Below are 25,375 nucleotides of genomic sequence, written 5' to 3'. Positions count from 1 at the left end.
TGTGCATGTAGGAGTGCAAATGATTTTTATTTTGCTGAAATTCCCATTTTATGGGAGTGTTATGCATGAGCATGCTGATGATTGATATGACTGTGTTTTTTTGAATTCCCTTGTTTGGTAGGAAATTATGCATGAAATGATGCCTGTGATGCATGTAGGAATGCAACTGGGTAATTGGATATGCCCCGGTTAAGACATTTCGCTTTAAGGTATGATGCCAACAGTATGAATTTTTTATCATTGGGGCAATCAATGGAGATCAAATTTTAATGCCCCTGCTAGGTGGTTTTGGGAATATATTTGGGTTGTTTCGAGTCATTGAAAGGTTCAGACTTTTCAACACGCGATACTCCGTCCATGATTTATCAATGTTTTTGTTGGAAATATGGTGGAGCCTTGCCCCATTCTGGCTATACCATGAGTACATTTATAAGAGATATGAATCAGTAGTTAAAAGGAACATAACCGTCTGCAATCAGTCTCGCACCTTTATGAAAGACAAGAGTGAATCTTGGGGACTAAAGGATTCGTCCGCTTACTGTTTCAAAAGCAATCTTACCACTTTATTAAAACATGCGCTTTATTTTCTCCAATAGTTAAAAAGTGATGTTTATCAAAAACAAAAGGTTCTTTGCAAACAAACAGATAAAATAAAAAATGATTTGGGCACACTTTGTTGAGAAAAATTCTCTTTTATTGATTTGACCCTTAAATGGGTGATTGTACATAAAGACGCAATTCCTTAATGAGGTAATTGTTGTGCATAGAAACAAAATGGAAATGAGAATTGAGTTCTTATTGAGTTTCCACACTGCTATGATCCTTATGTCTTTGATAGCCCGATCACTTTGCTTTTGAAAAGTGAAGTAGATCGATTCTTTGTCTTCGAGGGTATGTTAGATGTCTGCAAGTACAACTTTTTGCCTTGGAATTAATCCCTAACTTTTGCCTGGACCACCCTTTCGGGTTTTCGATCCACCGGGATACCCATTCTTGCCTGAGTCGCCCTTTCGGGTTTTCAACTCAGCGGGTCAAATTCTTTTATTTTTATCCCTATTTTTTGCCTGGATCGCCCTTTCGGGTTTTCGATCCACCGAGATAGCCATTTTTTTTGCTTAAATCGCCCTTTCAGGTTTTCGATTTAGCGGCTTTTATTATTCCACTTTTTTAGGCGAAGTACTTTTTAACAGCATCAACGTTGGTGGGAAGCGGCAACTCATCACCGTCTATAGTTGCTAGAATTAGAGCGCCTCCGAAAAAGGCTCTAACCACCACAAATGGGCCTTCATAATTTGGTGTCCATTTCCCTCTAGAGTCTTTGTGAATGGGCAAGATTTTCTTCAGTACTAAATCTCCCTCTTGAAACACCCTGGGACGAACTTTCTTGTCGAATGCCTTTTTAAGACGCCTATGATAGAGTTGACCATGACCTAACGCTTTCAAGCGTTTTTCCTCAATAAGGTTGAGCTCGTCGTACCTTGATTGAACCCATTCTTCCTCGTCTAACTTAGCCTTCATCAATACTCTCATCGATGGGATCTCCACCTCTATAGGGAGAACTGCTTCCATACCGTATACCAAGGAATAAGGAGTTGCCCCTGTTGAAGTTCGTATCAACGTGCGATAGCCATGTAACGCAAAAGGTAACATCTTGTGCCAATCCTTGTACGTAATAACCGTCTTCTAGATGATTTTCTTGATATTTTTATTTGCAGCCTCAACAACCCCATTCATCTTAGGTTGATAGGGTGATGAGTTGTGGTGCTCGATCTTGAATGTTGCGCATAACTCGTTGTTGAAAAGTATATCTTCGGCAAATATTTTTATATCGTATCCACAGAGATTAGTTGTTATTACCGCCGTTCTATAATCCAAATTGTTATAAGTTTAGAAAGTAGCAAAATTGTTTGTTTGGAAAGTTATCTTTTGAGTAAAATGTCACTAAAAACAGTAAAATGGTTTTAATCAAATGTAAAAGCTTGGCAAGATTGGAGTTCACTATTCCAAGTGCTTATGATTCCTTATGATAACTATATAGATTTAAGATTATTGATGATGTTCAAGTATCCTCTCAAAGTCATTTATGTCTAAATGATATTGTGATAATCACTATATTGATCCTTAGACGATCTCTCCACCTAACTATCAATATAGCAATCTTTAATGATTGATACCAAAGAAGAGTAATGAATAAATCTATCTCTACAACTTATTCACTACTTGAAAATCTATTTTATGTCAAGGCTTAAATAATCTCTTTCAACAACTACTCAAATCTGATTTTCAACTTAGGGAAAAAACAGTATTCAATACATCAATAATCTTTTATCATATATATATATATATATATATATATATATATATATATATATATATATATATATATATATATATATATATATATATATATATATATATATATATCAAATGGAATACATAAACAAATGAGAATAGCTACTACCTCCAATCTTGACAAAATGGGGTTTAGCTCCTCATCATCATTTTCAAAAGCAAAAATGCAATGGAAGAAAAACTCTGTTTTCTCTCTTACAAAATATATCTCAATGTGTGAATAATAATTAATGTCTTAGAATAATGTGTTCTCCTCTCCTAAAAGGGTTGACATTTCCTCATTTGATCATTTTTCATCTCAGGCAGAAAAGCTCCCTCAAGGCAGACACCAAAATGGCAAAAACAGCTGGCCTTGAAAACAACACTCTTGACCAAAATCAGCTTGCTGGATTCGCAGCCTTCGCGGCGCAAAGGTGGTTTGCGGCGCGAACTGAAGCTATCTCAACTTTCTTGCTTTGTAAGCTTCATCCAAAGAGTCTTCCAAGTTAGACTTCCAAAATGCATTCAACTCCTCTTCCATATTATGATGTTGCATTCCAAAAGCTCTCTGATCCAAAAATTCTACAAAACTAACAAATATGTGAAATAACTATTCAAAATAGAATAAACTAAACCTAATTGCATTTATACAAAATAGTGAGAATAAAAGTGTGTAATTACATCAAAACTTGGTAAAAGGGACCAATAAAATGATGTAAAAAGTAGTACTAATTGGTCCCTAACAACTGTCCCCAACTTAGCATTTTGTTTGTCCCTAAACAAAAGTTTCCACCCTCACAACCAAAGCAATTACATAAAAGATCGAAGTAAGGATTTACCAAGGACATTCAAATGGTTCAAAAGTGTTTGGAAATTTCTCAATCCACCTATCTCAATTCTAGACAAAACATGAATAAGAGAAATGGTTGAGTGCAAAAATCATTCCAAGGAATTCAAAGCCATATATGTCAAAACTGAATCAAACTTACACACACACATAATAATGATGAATAACATGAAGGGTTACTTTCACTCATCCAAGCAATCAAATCAACAACAACTCAAATCACGCGGTTATCACAACAAATACCAAATCATGTAAAAATTAAGAATCAAGAGGTCTTTCAAAGGTTGTAATGTGGCTTAGGTTACAAGAAAGGATATGATTAAGAGAATTCAACAAAGTTGCCTATCCTAAGGGAGCATTCCCAAACATTCAACTCTACACAATTTCCCTTTCTTTGATCCCTATCTTTTTCTTTTTCTTTTTACATCCACACAACCATGAGCATTTTCTTTGCTTTTTTCTTTCTTTTCTTTTTTCTTTGCTCTATGGTTTCAAGGGTGATTTCTTTTTCTTGTTTCTTTTCATATTTTTACCCTTTCATAAAAACTCACTTTTCCAAGTTTCTAATCAACTTTTCACTTTACTCTCCCCAACTTTAGATTCCAAAACCAAATTTATTCAATAATGCTCCCTACTTAGACATAAGCAAAAGGCAAAATTTGCAAACAACTCGGTTTGAGGTTTCAATTGATACGAAAGAAATTAGGATTCATTTATTCCAAAATTTTCAATTGATTTTACGATGATCAATCAAATGAATCCTAAAATAAGCTCAAAGGGGTTTGACTAAGGATTACTCCTCACAAGGTTAGTTGATTCAAACTTTTTGGTCAAGTGGTTTTTCTCACAAACAATGCCTCTATCATTTTCAAAATTTTCACACAAAAATGGATTGATGCATGATTTAGCATGATAAGAATGAGTTGAAATAATGCTCGGTTTCCCGCTTTTTAGTGTACAATGGAAAGCTTCCTAACAATTGGTTAAGTCCTATTTTGATTCAAAAATGACATATACTTCAATGAATTTATGATATGGAATTTGCACATACCATCAAACTACTCATGTTATGTCTAGAAAGCGATAAAGTGTACCTTGAAATGCCGACACTAATTCTTATTATCACCACTCGAAGTGTCCTATGCTTCTTTCTTTGCGATCATTTCTCGGTTGCTTTAAGCTTGACTTAAGAGTAAGAACAATTAAATAAAAAAAAATGTTGGTAAACCAATTTGATTGTAACACACTTAAATCTCAAAAAGTATTCATGCAATTATCAAAACAACTAACTAAATAAATAAAAAACAAAGTTTTGGTGAACTAGAGCCACCCAAAAATACATCAAAATTTTTCCAAAACAAAAATAATACAAAGAAAACTCAAACTAAAACAAACTCCTCAAATTCACTAACTCCTCAATCTTCATCCTCTTGGCCGCCACCAACAGATCCAAGGACGTCCTCCATCTCCTCATTATGGTTTGCACCACTTCCTGCACCCCCCATAAAAGTTGGCCTGCCCTCAGGCCAATTAGCATAAGCCACATATTCCGCCTGAGAAGGAAATGTGCGGGCTTCGGGTGCAAGGAATGTGTTCTGGAATTGTTGTTGCATAGCATCGAAGATAAATGATTGAGACCTCCTAGAGGCCTCAAAGCTCTCACAACAATAATTGGCAAAGGCCATCTGGTCGAAGACTGGAGTAGTGCGGGGTCGGGGTCTGGATGACGAAGTCCCAGCTCCTTCGGTTCTATCCATTTGGGTTTGGCAGAACCTATTCAGATAGGCATCGTTAATCACAATAGTGATAGAGAAGTGTACTTCCTCCGGAATGGCAACATTCGCCCGACGGCAAAGTCCCATGATCAGCCCCGGGTATGCAAGCACACCTGCTTTACCACCAAATTTGGTTCCACTTATAGCCATCTTCCTCATTTCTCCCGCTATGATTGATGCTACATCCACAGATTTTCCGATCATAATGTAGTACAGCAAACACCCTACATCCAGAGGGATCGTGGTGGTGTGGCTCCTTGACCGAATATTGCTCAACAACAGCACCAGAAATGCTCTTGCTTCCAGATTTAGATTTTCCCTTTTCCAAGATTTCGGAAGTCCTTGATCATTTAGGTCAAATGATTTTCCTTTAAGGCACGGGGTAGCATTCACCGCTTGAAGATCCCACACATTAGCCAATTCCTGGGTACGATACTCGCACCGCTCGTTCTCTCCCAGGGTTAGAGGATTACCAAGATATGAGTTAATAGCATCTCGGCCAAAAGAAATAATCTTTCCTCTTACCCTTGTTTGGTAGTTGAAAGCTACCCCCTCTTCTTGATGCATGGCGTTTGCATAGAACTCCCGAACAATATCATAATTGATCGACGCTTCTGGTTCACACAGTTTGGTCCACCTTTGTCTCTCAAAATTTGAAACCACATTCCAATAAGTCCCACCCGGTAATAAACGGATGAACCTTTCCGGTTGGATGGTTCTCTTGATTAGATTTTCAAATCGTTCTTCGTGTTCGTCACTGGTGAACCTTCGTAATGAACGGGGTTGAACAGAAGCCGTGGTTTTGGTTATTTTAGACATCTGCAATAAACATCAGAACAACCACACAATAAAACAGGAAGAGAGTTAGCCATCAATCAGCATAAAAACATGGTCCTGGAATTTCCAGTTCGCGGCGCGAACCCTGCGAACCAGAAAATCTCTAGGAGCCTGCTAGGGTTCCAAGGATTTGCATGTTATTACTTCCACAGTCAAAATCACAACTCTACCTAATCCTATTCTGAATCCACATTAGACATGCAAGGTTGTTTCAAGAGTCAATTTCAATTTTCTACAAAACCCTAACCTTACCTAAATGAGAACCCAAAAGGAATAGAGAAAAGAACATGAAAAGAATTAGCATACCTTATGGAAGTGCACTTGAATCTTAGCTAATACTTGAGGATTTGGGAAGTGGGGAAGGAAATTCTTGAGTTTTGGGAAGTTTTTGGGAGTGGGAGTGAAAAAGAGGGAAAGTTGTTGTTTTGAATATGAAATAGAATAAACAGGAAAAATGACCTAAACAGAACTTAAGTGGTTCTGCCACGCACCGTTCGCGGGGCGAACCTTATTCACGGCGCGAACTGAAGCTTTGCATTCAGTTCGCTGGGCGAACGATGGTCGCGGGGCGAACTGCAGAAAACAGAACCCAATTTCACAGATTTTAACACAGCAAAAAATCAACACAGCAGAATTGAGAAAATGTAAAATGCAGACTTACAATGTTGGGTTGCCTCCCAACAAGCGCTATGTTTAACGTCGTTTAGAGCTCGACGGTCTAATGATTGGCCCGGTCCAGATAGAGAAATGACACACACATCCCGATTTACGTCACCGCTATGGTAGACTTTGAGTCTTTGGCCATTTACAGTCCAACTCTCTTGTGACTTTGGATCCTCGATCACAACGGCCCCATAGTTGTGCACGTCTTTGACAACAAACGGTCCTGACCACTTTGACTTCAGCTTACCAGGGAATAACTTCAACCTTGAGTTGAAAAGCAATACCATTTGTCCAACATGAAACTCCTTATGACGGACCTTTCCATCATGGTATGCCTTTACCTTTTCCTTGTACAGTTTATTCGAATGGTAAGCGTTGTTCCTTGATTCCTCCAATTCATGGAGTTGTCCTTTTCTGTTTTCTCCAGCTAAAGTGGAGTCGAAGTTCAAGAATTTGAGAGCCCATAATGCCCTATGCTCCATTTCCACTGGAAGATGACAAGTCTTCCCATACACCATTTGAAACGGAGTTAGCCCAATAGGTGCTTTGTAGGCGGTACGATACGCCCACAAAGCCTCATCCAGTTTTAAAGACCAATCTTTTCTTGAATTCGAGACTGTTTTCTCAAGGATCCGCTTGACTTCCCGGTTAGAAACCTCCGTTTGACCATTCGCTTGTGGGTGGTAGGGAGTGGTCATCTTGTGCTTTACACCATAATGTTGCAAAACTTTTTCTAGAGTGTATTGCAAAAGTGTGATCCTCCATCACTTATCAACACCCTAGGCACACCAAAACGTGAAAATATGTTTTTCTTTAAAAAATTTAATCACTGTTTTGGCATCGGCCTTAGGTGAAGCAATTGCTTCTACCCACTTCGAGACATAGTCAACGGCCACTAGTATGTACTCATTTGAGAAAGAAGATGGGAATGGGCCAACAAAATCAATACCCCAACAATCAAAAACTTCTACTTCTAGCATGTTGGTTAGAGGCATTTCGTCCCCTTTTCCTATTCCTCCACTCCGTTGGCATGTATCATAACTCGTCGCATGTTCATGTGCATCTTTAAATAAAGATGGCCAATAAAAGCCCGATTGGAGCACTTTGGTGGTTGTTCTCAAACCGATATAGTGACCTCCATAGGGAGAGTTGTGACAATGCCAAAGGATGTCTCTTGACTCCTCAATTGTTACACACCTTCTCAAAATATTGTTTACATCCACTTTAAACAGATATGGATCATCCCAAACATAATATTTTCCATCCGCCAAGAATTTCCGTTTTTGATTACCAGTGAGGTCTTCCGGTGTTAAACCGGTTGCTTTGTAATTAGCAAAATCAGTAAACCAAGGCCTCACTTGAATCGCATACAGTTTTTCATCCGGAAATTCTTCTCTCACTTCCTCTTCTTTGTTTGTAATGTCTACATTGACCAAACGAGACAAATGATCCGCCACCAAGTTTTCGGAACCTTTTTTATCCCGGATTTCTAAATCAAACTCTTGCAGTAAGAGAATCCAATGAATTAGTTTTTGTTTGGAATCCGGCTTGGTTAGCAAATATTTGATCGCTGAGTGGTCAGTGTAGACTACAACTTTTGACCCTATCAAGTAAGCTCTAAACTTTTCCAATGCGTACACTATGGCTAGTAACTCTTTTTCAGTTGTCGCATAATTGACTTGTGCTTCATTTAACACTTTACTAGCATAGTGGATAGCATGAAAAACTTTATCTCTTCTTTGATCCAACACCGCACCAACCGCATAATCGCTTGCGTCACACATAAGTTCAAAATCAAGTTTCCAATTTGGTGCCACGATTATGGGTGCGGTGACCAACTTTTATTTTAAATCAAGGAAAGCTTTGAGACATGACTCATTGAAAAGAAAATGCATACCTTTGTTGAGAAAGTTGCTCAATGGCTTTGCTATCTTTGAATAACCTTTGATGAATCTCCGGTAGAAACCGGCATGTCCGAGAAAGCTCCTTATTCCTTTTATATTTATTGGAGGTGGTAGTTTCTCTATAACTTCCACCTTAGCTTTGTCAACATCTAATCCTTCGGAGGAGATCTTGTGATCGAGTACAACACCTTCGGTGACCATGAAGTTGCATTTTTCCCAATTGAGCACTAAGTTGGTCTCCATGCATCTTCCCAAAACCACATCAAGATGTTGTAAGCACAAATCAAAAGATGATCCATACACGGAGAAATCATCCATGAACACCTCAATGCATTCTTCTATTAAGTCCGAGAATATCGCTTGCATACACCATTGAAATGTGGCTGGTGCATTACATAACCCAAAAGGCATTCTTCGGTAAGCAAAGATGCCAAAAGGACATGTAAAAGCCGTCTTCTCATGATCCTCCGGATTGACCGAAATTTGGTTGTACCCCGAATACCCGTCCAAGAAACAGTAGAAATTTTTACCGGCTAACCTTTCCAACATTTGATCCATGAAAGGTAGTGGGAAGTGATCTTTCCTTGTAGCTTGGTTCAACCTTCTATAGTCAATACACATCCTCCACCCGGTTACCGTTCTTGTCGGAATCAATTCATTTTTATCATTTTTGATAACCGTCATGCCACCTTTCTTGGGAACTACTTGTACCGGACTCACCCATTCATTATCGGAGATAGGATAAATCATTCCGGCTTCCAAGAGTTTGACAACTTCTTTCCGAACTACTTCTTTCATCGATGGATTTAGACGCCTTTGAGGTTGTGCAACGGGTTTGAAATTCTCTTCCATCATGATCTTATGCATACAATAGGCCAGACTAATACCCTTCAAGTCGGATAACACCCACCCTATTGCACCTTCATTCTTTTTCAGCACTTGTATCAATTTGTATTCCTCTTTTGTGGACAAGGTGTTACTAATGATCACCGGTTTAGTACACTCGTCACCAAGGAACACATACTTTAAGTGTGAAGGTAGCATTTTCAGCTCTAATTTTGGTTCTTCCGTTTTCTTCGTCGCATACAAGTCTTCCTTTGTTTCTTCTTGATAAGTAAGCTCGCCACAAGACTCTAACTCATGCAACATTGCTTCAATCTCTTTTTCTTCATTTTCGGTCAACACATTGTAGGCTCCGATAAGAGATCTTTCTAGAGGATTAGAAATATGAACTTGGTTTGCGACTTCCACTACTTCCTCTTCGATTGCATCGATTTGGAAAGAATCATGCTTGTCTTTTGGATGCTTCATGGCTTCAAAAAGATTAAAGGTCACCTCTTCGTCTTGCACTCTCACCTTCATTAGTCCATCATCTATGTCAATCATCATCCGGGCTGTTTTCATGAATGGTCTTCCAAGAATTAGAGGAACATCACGATCCTCATCCATCTCTACTATCACGAAATCGACCGGAAACAAGAATTTATCCACCTTCACTAACATGTCTTGAGCAATTCCATATGGTGAAGTGGTAGATTTGTTAGCTAGTTACAAAGTCATCCTTGTCGATTTGATCTCAACATTTCCCAATCTTTTAAAAATGGATAGGGGGATTAGGTTGATGCTAGATCCCAAGTCAATCAAACCATTACCAATGTATGTGCTTCCAATGGTAACCGGTAAAACGACTCGGCCCGGATCGGATTCCTTCCTCGGGAGAGTCTTTTGAATGATGGCACTACAACGTGCATCAAGCAAGATGGTTTCATCTTCCACGTGTCTCCTTTTATTTGTAAGAATGTCCTTCATGAACTTTGCGTACCGTGGCATTTGCTCTAATGCGTCGGCAAATGGAATATTGATTTGAAGTTGTTTGAATATGTCCATGAACCGTGCATAATGCCTAGCATTGTCCTTCTTCGATGGAGCATGCGGATAAGGTAGATGTTGGGTTGAAATGACGCTCACACCTTTCTCTCCTTTCTTCTTCTTTCTTGGTTCGTCATCCTTTTTCACCTCCAATTCAGCCTGCTGCTCCTTTGGCAAATCCTGCTCTTTTCGCGGCGTGAAGTGAAGAGTTCCAGCCACTTTCTCCCTTCCACCAACCATGTCCTCCTTTTCCAGCATTTCATCCATATCATTCTCTACTGTAATTTCCTCACTTTTTTCACTTGTCAACTCTTTACCGCTCCTCGTGACGATTGCTTTACAATGCTCCTTTGGATTGGTTTGAGTGTTAGCGGAAAAGGAAGATCTTGCGTTTTGTTCCGACAGTTGCTTCGCAATTTGGCCTACTTGATTTTCCAGATTCTTAATTGCTGCTTCATTACTCTTCTGATTTGCCATGGAGGCTTGCATGAATTGTTGAAGAGTGTCCTCTAGCTTGGAATTTCCTCCTTGCGATTGTTGACCTTGAGAGTTTGGGTGTTGATAGGGACTTTGTTGCTGAAAATTTTGATTGTTGAACCTTGATGGTTGATAGCCTTGATTGTTTCTTGGTTGATAACCTTGATTGTTAGGAGGTTGTCTTTGGATAGCCTTGATTTTGATTGTTCACATAGCTCACTTCTTCTAGTGGAGGACAAAAACCAGTAGGATGATCTCCTTGACATAATTCGCAACATGCTACTTGATGTCGAACTTGAGACCCTTGAATTTCCTTCATTTGCTGTGGAAGCTTGGCCATTTGTTGAGTAAGCAACTCCACTTGTTGAGAGAGTAGCTTGTTTTGAGCAAGAATGGCGTCATTGGTATTTAACTCAAGAACTCCCGGTTTACGTTGTGAAGGGCTACGGTCATGTTGACCTTGGTGATCATTGAGTGCCATCCGATCAATAATGACGCTAGCTTCTTCAGCATTCTTTGACATAAGAGAGCCACCCGCGGTAGCATCCAAAAGTGTCTTGTGAGTTGATTGGAGCCCATTTAGAAAAATATGGATTTGAGTGAGCTCATCAAAACCATGACCCTTGCATTTTCTCAACATTGACTTGAATCTTTCCCAAGCCTCATTTAAAGACTCGTTGCTTCCTTGAGTGAATACTGCAATAGCCGTTTTGGCTTCCATGAATCGGGATTGAGGGAAATATCTTTCTAAGAAATTTTCTTCTAACAAATTTCAATCCGTCATCACTCTTGGTGCTTGATCAAGGTACCACTCCTTTGCCTTCCCCACTAAGGAATGTGGGAACATCCTTTTGAATAATGCCTCTTCACTCGTTTCATCAATTCCCGTAGAACCCACAATCTCATAGAATTTGATGAGATGGGTATACGGATCTTCATGGTCCATTCCGGTGAATGGATTTGCATAGAGAAGTTGGAGGATTCCGGTCTTCATCTCCGTATTTATTCCTCCACGGGCAAATTGAGCATTTCTTCTTGGACTATTAGCGGACATTTCGGTACGATTGTCATCCGCCATGTTTCCGTCACAAGCTTCTACAACCACCTCCTCGATTTGAACAAGAGCGGAAGTAGATGTTTCTTCTCTCCGGTTCCTCTCTTCGGCTAGTTTCCTTCTTCTTCGTGTTTTGCTATTGAGCGTCCGAAGTGTTCTTTCAATTTCGGGATCGAATTGAAATTGCTCCTCGGTAGCTTTTTCTCGCATGCACTAGAATCTACAAAACTAACAAACCAAGTGAAACACAAGAGGGATAGTAATAAAAGTAACAAAACTTAAAACAATGAATTATTGTAATGCTTGTAATATCGAACACCAATCCCCAGCAACGACGCCAATTTGTTGAAAAGTATATCTTCGGCAAATATTTTTATATCTTATCCACATAGATTGGTTGTTATTACCGCCGTTCTATAATCCAAATTGTTATAAGTTTAGAAAGTAGCAAAATTGTTTGTTTGGAAAGTTATCTTTTGAGTAAAATGTCACTAAAAATAGTAAAATGGTTTTAATCAAATGTAAAAGTTTGGCAAGATTGGAGTTCACTATTCCAAGTGCTTATGATTCCTTATGATAACTATATAGATTTAAGATTATTGATGATGTTCAAGTATCCTCTCAAAGTCATTTATGTCTAAATGATATTGTGATAATCACTATTTTGATCCTTAGACGATCTCTCCACCTAACTATCAATATAACAATCTTTAATGATTGATACCAAAGAAGAGTAATGAATAAATCTATCTCTACAACTTATTCACTACTTGAAAATCTATTTTATGTAAAGACTTAAATATCTCTTTCAACAACTACTCAAATCTGATTTTCAACTTAGGGCAAAAACAGTATTCAATACATCAACAATCTTTTATCATATATATATATCAAATGGAATACATAAACAAATGAGAATAGCTACTACCTCCAATCTTGACAAAATGGGGTTTAGCTCCTCATCATCATTTTCAAAAGCAAAAATGCAATGGAAGAAAAACTTTGTTTTCTCTTTTACAAAATATATCTCAATGTGTGAATAATAATTAATGTCTTAGAATAATGTGTTCTCCTCTCCTAAAAGGGTTGACATTTCCTCATTTGATCATTTTTCATCTCAGGCAGAAAAGCTCCCCCAAGGCAGACACCAAAATGGCAAAAATAGCTGGCCTTGAAAACAACACTCTTGACCAAAATCAGCTTGCTGGATTCGTAGCCTTCACGGCGCGAACTGAAGCTATCTCAGCTTCCTTGCTTTGCTAGCTTCATCCAAAGAGTCTTCCAAGTTAGACTTCCAAAATGCATTCAACTCCTCTTCCATATTATGATGTTGCATTCCAAAAGCTCTCTGATCCAAAAATTCTACAAAACTAACAAATATGTGAAATAACTATTCAAAATAGAATAAACTAAACCTAATTGCATTTATACAAAATAGTGAGAATAAAAGTGTGTAATTACATCAAAACTTGGTAAAAGGGACCAATAAAATGATGTAAAAAGTAGTACTAATTGGTCCCTAACACTCGTCCATGGTCTTGTTATTAAGATTGGACCCATTATCGGTGATGATTTTGTTGGGAATACCATATCGACATATGATGTTATATTTCAAGAAACGGGCGACTACGTGCTTTGTGACATTCGCGTAAGACGCGGCTTCCACCCATTTGGTAAAATAATCTATGGCCACCAAGATAAATCTGTGCTCATTTGACGCTTTGGGTTCTATCATTCCAATCATGTCGATGCCCCACATAGAGAAAGGCCAAGGTGATGCTATGATATTCAGCGGGGTAGGCGGTACATGTATTTTGTCAGCATAGATTTGGCACTTGTGGCATGTTCTCGTGTAATGATAACAACCAGTTTCCATCGTCAACCAGTAGTAACCTGCCCTTAGAATTTTCTTGGCCATGGCATGCCCATTGGCGTGCGTACCGAAAGAACCTTCATGCATGTCCCTCATAAGCTGATCTGCTTCATGTTTGTCCACACACCTTAACAAAACCATGTCGTAGTTTTGCTTGTACAATACCTCTCCATTCAAGAGGAACTTGGATGCCAACCTCCGGAGGGTCCTTTTGTCAAGACTGAAAGCCTCTGCCGGATACTCCCTCTTCTCTAGATACTATTTGATATCAAAGAACCAGGGTTTACCATCTGGTTCTTCTATTGTCGTCAGGCAATGAGCAGGTTCGTCAAAACGCCTAATCTCAATATGAGGCTGATGGTTGGGCCATGTTAATTTGTACATGGAAGCCAAAGTTGCTAAGGTATATGCCATCTGATTCTCTTCTCGAGGAATATGAGAGAAAGTGATTTCGTCAAACTTTGGGAGTAGCTTCAGCACATAATCCCGGTATAGAATTAAGTTAGCATGCCTTGTTTCCCAATCGCCTCTGATTTGATGTATGACTAGAGCGGAGTCCCCAAACACTTCTAGTATCTTGATCTTCAACTCAATAGCTTCTTCCAACCCTAGTATGCAAGCTTCATACTCGGCCATGTTATTTGTGCAGGTAAAACAGAGCTTTGCGGTGAATGGCATATGGAAACTCTTGGGAGACATCAGCACTTCCCCAATTCCATGGCCTATTGCATTTGAGGCACCATCAAACATGAGCATCCAGCCTGCTCTTGGCTCGAGGCTTTCCTCTAGTTCGGAGTCTTCAACATCCTTAACAGCCATGATGTCCTCATCTGGAAAGTCAAATTTCAAAGATTGGTAATCCTCCAGTGGTTGGTGAGCAAGATGGTCTGCTAGTATGCTTCCCTTGATCGCTTTTTGTGTAACATATTGGATATCATATTCTGACAACAACATCTGCCATCGAGCAATCCTACCAGTAAGAGCTGGTTTCTCGAACATGTACTTGATGGGATCCATTTTAGATACCAGCCAGGTTGTGTGAGTTAGCATGTACTGCCTGAGACGCTTAGCAGCCCATGTGAGTGCACAACAAGTCTTCTCGAGTAATGAATATCTGGTCTCACAATCATTAAATTTTTTGCAGATAATAGATGGCATGCTCTTTTCTACCAGTCTCATCTTGTTGTCCCAATACACAACCCATGGATTCATCGAGCACGGTTAGATACATGATGAGAGGTCTTCCTTCGGCAAGGGGCATTAGAATCGGTGGCTCTTGCAAGTATTCCTTGATTTTATCAAAGGCTATCTGACAATCCTCATTCCACCCCGCGCCTTGATTCTTCCTCAGAAGCTTGAATATTGGTTTGCATGTTGCAGTGAGGTGAGAAATAAACCTGGCGATGTAATTTAGTCTCCGTAAGAAACCACGAACCTCCTTTTCAGTCTTTGGTGCAGGCATGTTCTGAATGGCTCGAACCTTGTCAGGATCTACTTCAATTTCCTTTTGGCTTACAATAAAGCCTAAAAGCTTTCCAGATCAAACCCCAAAGGTGCATTTATTAGGATTAAGTCTCAACCTAAACTTCCTCAGACGTGTGAATAGTTTCTCCAGGTTGGTGATGTGCTCTTCTTCTGTCTGGGATTTGGCAATCATGTCATCGACATACACCTCGATCTCTTCATGAATCATGTCTTGAAAGAGAGCCACCATGGCACGTTGATATGTTTCCCCATCGTTTTTTAAACCAAACGGCATTACTTTGTAACAAAAGGTGCCCTAAGGAGTAATGAACGTGGTCTTCTCCATGTCTTCGGGATCCATCTTAATTTGGTTGTATCCTGAGAAACCATCCATGAAGGAAAACACGGAGAACTGAGCTGTGTTATCCACTAGTACATCAATGTGAGGTAATGGGAAATCGTCTTTGGGACTAGCTCTGTTTAAGTCTCGGTAGTCTATGCACATGCGGACTTTTCCATCTTTCTTCGGCACCGGTACAATGTTGGCAACCCATTGTGGGTATTTAGCGACTTCCAGGTGTCGCATTACGCGAAAAACCGGCGGGAAAACAAGAACAACAGAGCCGCCACCGTGCGTTATTTATCCCAAAAGAGGGAAAGGAAACGCTCAGAGTAAACCTGGAAAAGACGTGGTCTCGCGACCAAAGAGAATGGGATCGGGAGTCGGTTATGCGAAGGGAAGGTATTAGCACCCCTACGCATCCGTCGTACTCGACGGGATCCACGCACAATAGGAAGGGAAAATGGTTGCTAAAACACTGCTCACACACACACAAACATCGGCTGGAAGAGACACAAGAAAACAGACTGAAACTGACTCGGCAGGACATCGCGTCCTGGGCCTACTTAGTCTATCAGGCATAGACATTAGAGTCTAAGTAGTTCGACCTGGGGGAACGACACATGCTCGCTAGGATGTCGCATCCTATGCATACGTATCTCCTTTGGACGAAGGAGAATCAGAGCATTCGTAGCTCGGCTAACACGCACACAAACGAACACAGGCAAAGGCAAACGTGGAGCCTGAATGCCAATCACTGGACTTACATCAGCATCCGAACCAAAACACACACAAGGAGGCAAACGTGGAGCCTGAATGCCAATCACTGGGCTTACATCAGCATCCGAACCAAAACACACACAAGGAGGCAAACGTGGAGCCTGAATGCCAATCACTGGGCTTACATCAGCATCCGAACCAAAACACACACAAGGAGGCAAACGTGGAGCCTGAATGCCAATCACTGGGCTTACATCAGCATCCGAACCAAAAACACGCACTAACACTGGAACCCGAATGCCACTCGATGGACTTACATCAGCTTCCAAGCACACAACAACACAAAACGAAGACACAGACAGAAGAAAGGTCTCGATTGCAACTAGGGCAAGAGAAAGGGGAGGTCTCAATCGCAACGAGGGCGAGAGAAAAGCATTAGTGTTAGTTGTTAGTCAAACTCGACAAGACATCGCATCTCGTGCCTACGTATCTCATCTGGACATGAGAATCAGAGTTGCCGTAGTTCGGCTAAACTATTCCTGTTGGTTGGTGTTTTTTAAGTGGACGACGTCACTACGCAATCTACCGGATGCTCGACCTTTGGAGACTTACTCACCTGTAGTAGAAGGAGTTGACGTATCCTTAAGAGGGGATAATGTTTGTTTGTGTTTTAGGAAAGCTCAAGCAAGAAAGGAAGTCCTATACGAAGGAACCGTGCTACCTTAATTGACATGCAAACGAGACTACGCGGAGTCTAGCAAACCTAGGGGATACAATCACACCACACAAACATATACAGCATGAAATAAACACACCAACAAGGGGCTCAAACATCAGGGCTAGGCTTTAGTCGAGGGGTCATATCAACCTCAACAAACAAGCCTCTGTATCGGGGTAAGGTTAGCTCTTAACCTTGCCATTGAGGGGCTAAGGTGAAGCCAGATGAAAGGTGATGAGGGGTGTGCCTCATTGCTTCTATCTCAAGTCCGAGAGAGCATGTAAATATAAGAATGTGGGGGAGTTCAGAAAGATGGAACTCTTTCCCCAATTGGACTCGATAGATCTTGGGTTTGGGTCTCAATGCTACAACCATGTAATGGGAGCAAGGAGAAGACTCACAGAATAGTGGGGGATAGGTGGCTTATCCCTACCTTCCACCAATTGCCTCAAATGAGGACTTTTCCTGCTTGGGACAAATATAAACATACACAAGCATTGCCTCTTAAGGAGGACTTCAGACAGTTTGCCCGGCCAAATAACAGCCGGGTCTCCAGACTACATGAAGAAGAAGGTTCTATACCTCAATGCCAATTGCTTATAAGCAAAGCAATGCAAGTTCTTAAGAGAACTGAGCAACTAGGGGTACCTGGAAACAGTCAAACAGAATCAGCATCCCGACATAAACAAAACAACAACATTAAGAATCAATCAACAATCAAACAATGATGTACATCATGTGCCTAGCACAAAGGTCAAGTGAACCAAGCCCTACAAAACAAACAATTAGTCAAATGAATTCAACTCAATCATGTATCAACCTCCTTAAGGCATTAGCTTTTTAACCTGAAAAGTCAAAGTCAAGCTCAAACATAAGTAACTAGACCACTAGGCCAAGCCTAGGGTCCAAAGGAGGGAAAAATCTTAAAACAGCAAGCCAATCATGATCAAAACCAAGATATTTCAATTACAAAGGGACTCCAATTGGTCCCATATCCAAACTATACACCTATTTCAATTTATGCAACATGTAAGGCAAAGGAAGCAAATGTAAACCACATATGAGCAACCAGCAAGATCACATCAAAAAAAATATCAAAACAGCATGGAAAATTCCACAAAAATTATATCCTAAACAGAGGACATTCAACAAGCTACATGTCAATTTTCATACAATTTGGCCTAGTGGAACTATGGGAATTAATTCAACATGACAAGGCATGCAAAAACACAATCAAATGAAGCTACAAAATGTATGCTAACTTCAATCACATGGTAAACAGTGGCATTAAATGGTAAATGGATGGGACCAAAGCCAATTTGTAGCTTAATGTGTTAAGAAACACTCTACCAATTTTCATTATCATAGGGTAAGGTATGAGGATATGGCAACATAGATACAAAAGGTTACACAAGTAAAGCCCTAAAATGCTAGGCAGCACTCAAAAATCCTAATCAATTAAGAAATGGATTATAAAAATCCACGAAAAATCCTAGTGAATGTTAACATAGTAAGGACATCTCATGCAAAAAATTAAGGCCATAGGCCAAGGGGAATCATGGCAAAAAAAACAGGGAACTCAACATATCATATTGTGTCACATGTTTCCACGCTCAAGTTCAATAAATCATATCTAAAAGACCAGAGGTCCAAAAAATACAAATCATATACCAAAAATTCCAGAAGAGTGCTAAGAATCTACACCTAAAATTTCAAGTCATTTGGATTATGCATGATGATTTTATAATTAAAATGGTGGAACATGTGAAAATGGTATACATTAAGGATATCCCTATGTCACTTAATTTTTCTACCAAGCAACATTTTATTTTTTAAGTCTAAAAAATAATAGAGAAGAAAAGGAGATTATCAAAAAAAGTCTCAACTTATTTGGATGATTATTGGTCATTTTATGATTTTTTGAAGTTTTTGGAATATTTATTGCAATAATTATTTAGGATTTAATAGGATTTAATTAATTAATTTATGAAAGAATGGCAAAAGCGTAAATAGCGTCTCCAGGACCAAAACGGCGTCGTCCAATTTTAATGTGTTGGCGCTACATGATTGGATGGTCCAGGGCGGTAAACAAAAGTTTGAAACGGAAACGCAGGCATATGGATCGAAGCAAGCGAAATTCCCAGAACTCATGAAGTTCTTCGCTGTTCTTCGTGTTCTTCTTTCCAGATTTTAGGTTTTGGTCAAAAGTTAACGAAAGTCCACAATCCATACATCGATCGAACCGGCGTTGCTTCAGGATTACAAATATGCAGGTGATTTCGTCTAGAAATTCACGAGTGAAGCGAATCGATAAAAATAGGTTATGGTACATAAACTTCAATCGCGAATTACTCAATCAATCCACAACGATTTTCAATTCTACAAGTTTCTACATGCTCTACAATGAACATTCTACAATATCCCTAACAAAATCGAAGCAACTACGAGTTTTGATTCCAACCTTTCTTGGAGCTAGCAGTGCGGAACCGTGCGATTTGCCTCCAATTTGCAGAAACAGATGCAGGAAATTGCTTCAGAAGGCGAATAGTGATGTCCTTCTAGCTCAGGGATGCACGGATCAACAAGAATCGACGACTGCCATTTGAAGAAGCAGGTTTTGCAACAGCAAGAATCAGCCACGATTTTGCTTCGATCTCGCTCAACAGAAGCTCAGTATTACCTGTAAATTGTAAATCAACAGAAAATTCGCACAAAATCGATGGAATCTTGATGAAGATGATCAGAAAATGTTATGGAAGTTAGAGCAAAAATGAGAGAGATGAGAGAATTTGCTTTGTGGATTTTTTACTGAATTTGTGAAAAAATGATTAACCAGTGCAATTCTGTTAGAGATTAAGTATATATATGAATCTCTTAATCCAAGTTTAATCCCAATTAGTGAAAAATGAGATTTAGCAAAAATGAGCTTATGTGCATTTTGGCTCTTATGCCCTTGGAATGGTTAGAAGCATTGCAGCAGCAATTATCACTTTGAACAAGTTGCAAATATCATTTGGAAGCTAATGGCATAGGTCTCATGCCCAAATTCCTCATACTTTGCATTTTGGACCATTTTGCCCCTCACTATTAATTAGTTCACCTCAAAAATGACCTTTTGCATGGAGCTTTTTTAAAGAAATCCAATTATGCACCATGAAAGTACATATTAAATGGAGTTTGTGCATATAAAGAACTTGCAATTTGGACAATCCATGTGGAATTTATGCCCTCCTGATTACGGGTCATTTTTGAAATTGACCTGACCATATCTTGACAACCACACATGGGATTTTCAGTTTCTTGGACTTTTTGGAATGGTGAGAACAAGATCTTCAACTTTCATGTTGGACAAAATTCCATTTGAAGCTTATATGATGAAGTTATTTTGAGGGGGAAAAGTTTCCATTTTGGGCAGCTGAAATTACGGGTCACCTGCTATTTTTGGAAACTTTCTGTCTGACCTCCAAATCTTCAACCTTGGTCTTTGGTATGTCAAATGAGACTCATATGGACATGAATGAGGCCTTTCAAACCATTTCCCACCTTCCAATCCATAAAATCGGGCACAGTTGACCACAGTTGACTTTCTAGGGTTTCTGGTTGACTGAACAATGACTGGTGACTTCTGAGCATCCAACCTTTGGCCAAACCACTTCAAAATGATCCTTAGACCATATGAGCTTGATAAATCAACCCTAGGGCCTTGTCCCAATGAAAATGGCACTCACTTGCTTGATTGACTGATTCTCCTGATCATTCTGACCCAATCCATCAATTGAGCTTGCACTTGGGCAAATGGACAATGCAATGTTATGCAGTGGACATTGTTAATGCTATGACCTAATATGAAATGAATGTAAACAATGGTAGGGTGCAAATTTGAGGTGCTACAGCTGCCCCTATTCAATCAACTGGGAACCCGAATGGATGAGAGCAACGGCTGTCAGACTTTCAGGGTAAACAGGGATTGAATACCAAGAACCGTAGAAATTTGCACACTGCTGGGAAATTTTCTGTTTTTTTTTCCTTTTCTATCTTCTCTTCAAAAGCACAACCACATCCAGACATCGACACACGATGACTGGGATCAGAAATCTCAACTAGATGCCAGCGAACAACTAGGAAAAACTCAACGTTTACCAAGACCAACGGAGAGGTAAGTCAACTCTACTGGGGATGACCAGGAGAGGATACAACCATACGTCAGCGGACGTAATGGGAAAAACTCGACGTTTACCAAAACCAACGGAGAGGTAACCAATCATTAATGAATGAATGGAAAGAGAGATACAACCATACGTCAGCGGACGAAATGGGGAAAAACTCAACGTTTACCAAGACCAACGGAGAGGTAACCAGACATCATAGGATGAATGGGAAGACTCGACCAGACGTCATAGGACGAAAGGGAAACTCAACGTTTATCGACACCAACGGAGAAGGAGGAAACTCAACCAGACGTCATAGGACGAAAGGGAGACTCAACGTTTATCGACACCAACGGAGAAGGAGAAAACTCAGCCAGACGTCATAGGACGAAAGGGAGACTCAACGTTTATCGACACCAACGGAGAAGGAGAAAACTCAACCAGACGCCAACGGACGAAAGGGAGACTCAACCAGACGTCATAGGACGAAAGGGAGAAGGAGAAAACTCAACCAGACGTCATAGGACAAAAGGGAGACTCAACGTTTATCGACACCAACGGAGAAGGAGAAAACTCAGCCAGACGTCATAGGATGAATGGGAAGACTCGACCAGACGTCATAGGACGAAAGGGAGAAGCTCGACGTTTATCGACACCAACGGAGAAGGAGGAAACTCAACCAGACGTCATAGGACGAAAGGGAGAAGGAGAAAGCCACTTCACGAGGGAAAGGCACCACAACCGGAAACCGAATAGGACGTCTACTGGGAATTCTGGTTGGGAAATCAACCAGACATTAATGAATGAATGGGAATAGGGTACACAATCAGACGTCATCGGACGAATGAGAAAAACTCGACGTTTATCGAAACCAACGGAGAGGTAAATCCACTTGGGGAAGAGTACAACTAGACGTCATAGGACGAATAGGAAAAACTCGACGTTTATCGACACCAACGGAGAGGAGGAAACTCTGAGGGGAATCATATGGTATTACCAAATGATCTGTAGGGAATAAGCAACTAGACATCATCGGACGACTAGGAAAAACTCGACGTTTATCGACACCAACGGAGAGGAGGTTCAACTGGGGAAGACCCTGTGGGGAAAGATATCAACTATACGCCAACGGACGCACAGGAAAAACTCGACGTTTATCGACACCAACGGAGAGGAGGCAACTCACTGGGGATCAAGGTCACGACAGAGAGTCGACAGGAAGGAACACCAAAGATACCGGGTTGTAGGTAGAAAACAGGTGACCGACCAAAACGTGAATTGGTTTGTGTTCCAAAACACTCAACATCCTGAAGAGGGCTAGAAAAGCAGTCTTGTTAAAGGATGGACATTCGATTCCACAAGGAATACGAATCTTACTCGACTGGGGAGGACGACTTCGACCCAAGAGCGCATGAGACGTATTATCTATAGCCGTCAAAACGTAGATAATAGACTCGCATGGAAGATTATCCATAACCGGGTTGGTTGTTAAATGGATAAATCAACCGACATCATCCTGAAGAGAGCAAAGGCAAACTTGTTAAAGGATGGACATTCGATTCCGAACAAAGGAATACGAACCTTACTCTGCTGGAGAAAACAATCAAAGGACTGACCAGAGAGTGCATGAGACATATTATCTATAGCCGTCAAAACGTAGATAATATACTCGCATGGAAGATTATCCATAACCGGGTTGTAGGTTGTTAGATGGATAAACGACCGAAAAGAAAGGCATCAGGGTACCAGACTAGGTATGCAAAAGATGACCAATCAAAAGAGGATGAAGTTGCTTACTCGGAGCAAGTGCCCAAAAGGAAGGGGAAGACCCACTGGGGACAATACTGCTTGATCAAGGCAAGTATCCAGAGGGGACAAGACTATCAATACCGCAAACTGGGTACTGATAACTGCAAAGAGGGGATTACATCTACCGGTTTGTAGGCAGAAAACCACGGAAAAGGTAACCGTCCTCAATCAGGATGAGCACAAAGGTTCAACTCCACCAAGGGGAGAACGTGGGATTTTACAACTACCAGCTAGTAGGTAGAAAACCACAAAGATAGGACTTACAACTACCGGTTTGCAGGTAGAGGCCAACAAACAGAATGAACCACAAAGGTTACCTCTGCTAGGGGGTGAAAGTGGGATTTTACAACTACCGGCTTGTAGGTAGAAAACCACAAAGATAGGACTTACAACTACCGGATTATAGGTAGAAGCCAACAAACAGAATGAACCACAAAGGTTACCTCTGCTAGGGGATGAAAGTGGGATTTTACAACTACCGGTTGGGTAGAAAACCACAAAGATAGGACTTACAACTACCAGTTTGTAGGTAGAGGCCAACAAATTCCGCTGAGGATAAGATGAATGAGTGCCGGTTAGTGAGCAACTATTCATTTATGCCCCAGGGAAAAACAGGAGACAGCCACAAGGAAGCCAATTCAGGATCGATCCAAAAAGGCAAACTGAACCAAGACATCCTAATGAGGAAAGAACTCAATAGGGAAAAACCCATCCCAAGGGGAGGGAACGGAAACAACCGTCATCCACGAGGATCTAACTCAGTGGGGAACGCAGAAGGAAATGGTAGACATTTTTCTGCTTAAGGGGTAGACTCTACATGGAGAGATCAGACACACCCACATCTACTAGGAGGCTACTGGGTATAACCAGGTTTTTCTTTCACCAACGGATGAGGAAATAAACCTCTCTGGGGGTACCAATCCTGAGTGCCGTCAGGAGCAACTGTAGCGAAAGCGCTGTACAGACGTCGAACAAGAAGCTGCCTCTGCCGGGGAGACGGTCTGATCGGGTTAACACATGAATGCATATGTTTGACTTTTTCTATGGCGTAATGCTCCATTATGAATGGAAATGCTACGCGATTTGAGGATGCAATGATCACTACATGCAAAATGCAAAGTGAATGAAAACCCCGCTAGGGAGCCCACTGATCAAATACTCCACTCTGTGGGGAGACTCTGCTGAGGAAATCTGCTTGATGAAAACTCTGTAGGGAGAGCACTGACTTCTCACTCATGCTGGAGAACAGAGATACCAAGAATCAGCCAGATCTCTGGTGAAAATAGATAGGCATCGATGAAGTTCCTCATGTCAACCACTCTGCTGAGGACCTACCTGAGAAAATGACGGAATACTGAGACGTCAATCCTCCAAATACCGAATCGTTGCAGAAAAGCATCCGTGCCAGGGAGAGGAGAAGACTGCTCTGCTGGAGAGACGAAAATTGAAGTCTTCAGTACACCTACTGCTTGAGAACTGGCCCACGATAATGTCCAAAACAACAACCTTGCTGGGGATGCCCCACGATAGGGCTCAAACAACACTCTATTAGGGATGCCCCACCATAGGGCTAACAGAGACTTGGAGAAAACATGTTACACTGTCGGGGACGTGAAGATGAACCACTTCAACCAACACTGCACTGAGCAACCTCGCTGAGGAGAGACCATGAAAAGGTTCTACAGGACAAAGATACAGTTATGCTCGAGATACGAACGACTGTCTTACCCGTCGGTAATCATACCACCCTTGGGAGAGCACTGCGGGTCTCCTAGGTATCCTTTCATCATTGTGAATGTTCACTTTGTTTAAGAACAATTTTGTGAAATTTTTTGTTTATTTTGAAAACAATGATACTTTATCAATTAAAACATGCAAAACATTTGTTGAGTTGAAACAAATAAGAGTGCAAATAATGGGGTAAAAGCTCAAATCGATGTGATGGAATGGTAGTCTGCAAAGGGCGAGACTCCATAGATCTGTACAAGTTTGAAATCGGTGATATATATTGGAGAGGGCTACATTGAACATAATGACCTTTCCTCTACCATTCTGAATCTCGATGTATTCGGAGCTTCGGTCGACAACGCATAGAGAATTCCTGGCGGATGACAGATATAGAACACGGTCTTGTCAAGATGCAGTTACTTGCCAAATCCCTAATTTTTGCCTAGATTGCCCCGGTGTGAGGTGCTCAATCTAGCGAGATGCAAATTCTTTTTTCAATGTCTCTAACTTTTGCCTGGACCGCCCTTTCGGGTTTTCAATCCACCGAGACGCTCCTTTTTGCCTAAGTTACCCTTTGGGGTGTTCAACTTAGCGAGCTGTTTTGCTTTTTTTTTGTTTAGGCTAAGTATTTCTTGACTGCATCTGGATTCACAGGACGAGTGAACTTCTTCATCCATTGCTGTAAGTGTCAAAGCACCGCCTGAAAAGGCTCTCTTGAAAACATATGGACGTTCATAGCTTGGAGTCCACTTGCCCCTGGAATCGGGCACGAAAGACAAGACTTTCTTGAGCACAAGGTCATTTTCTCAGAACTCGAG

This window comes from Lathyrus oleraceus, chromosome 7 (assembly GCF_024323335.1).
Source record: "Lathyrus oleraceus cultivar Zhongwan6 chromosome 7, CAAS_Psat_ZW6_1.0, whole genome shotgun sequence".
Lineage (NCBI taxonomy): Eukaryota > Viridiplantae > Streptophyta > Magnoliopsida > Fabales > Fabaceae > Lathyrus > Lathyrus oleraceus.
This window is presented reverse-complemented; position numbering follows the sequence as displayed.